Raw genomic sequence first — 750 nt, 5'->3', positions numbered from 1 at the left:
TGAGTGGCTGTCATGGCATTGACTTTTGACAGTTATATGTATTGAGGTTTAATAGCGCGCGCGGAGCGCGCGTCTGTAATGCTAGTATAACAAAAAATACATTTTGTCGGGATGATATTTAATTCACTAAATATTGGGTCGTAGTAGCACGTTACAATGGTAGAAAATCTTGAGTTTTATATTAATAATAACATATTTTTAAAAAGTGAAGAAACGTCAAAATTAAGCGGAGAAATCTATAAAACTTAACCAAACAAAAGTTCTCTCAGCACAAAATCTATTTAAAAAATTGAAACAAATAAGATAATTTTAAAAAAATATATAAAAATTATCAAAATGTGCTTCCTTCTTTTCTGCGCGCGAAGTGGATGGAGAATCCTCTTAAGCCGACACCCTACGGATTGCAGTTTCTGTTGGGCAAATAGTGTTTCGAGAGAAACATGTAACATAGCGAGTAAAAAAATTTCTGCGAACACAAGTCTTTCATTTTGAGAAGTGTTAGAGCGTCTAAATTGTTTAAAACTGAACGCGTTAAAACCATTTTGTTATTATTATCGCTAGTTCTATCACCGACTTTTCCTCTCCAGATACACGGTACACGCGTGCACCGCGTAGTAATCAAAGTTCCGATGCGATGATTGATTGGAGAGTCTAATATAAATTGATCTTTTTTGTGATCGTCTTGCGACATATGTGACAGGTGTTCAGCCTGTCTCTTATACACATCTCTGAGCGGGCTGGCAAGGCAGA

Source organism: Wasmannia auropunctata, unplaced genomic scaffold (assembly GCF_000956235.1).
Source record: "Wasmannia auropunctata unplaced genomic scaffold, wasmannia.A_1.0 LD335965.1, whole genome shotgun sequence".
Classification (NCBI taxonomy): Eukaryota; Metazoa; Arthropoda; class Insecta; order Hymenoptera; family Formicidae; genus Wasmannia; species Wasmannia auropunctata.
This window is presented reverse-complemented; position numbering follows the sequence as displayed.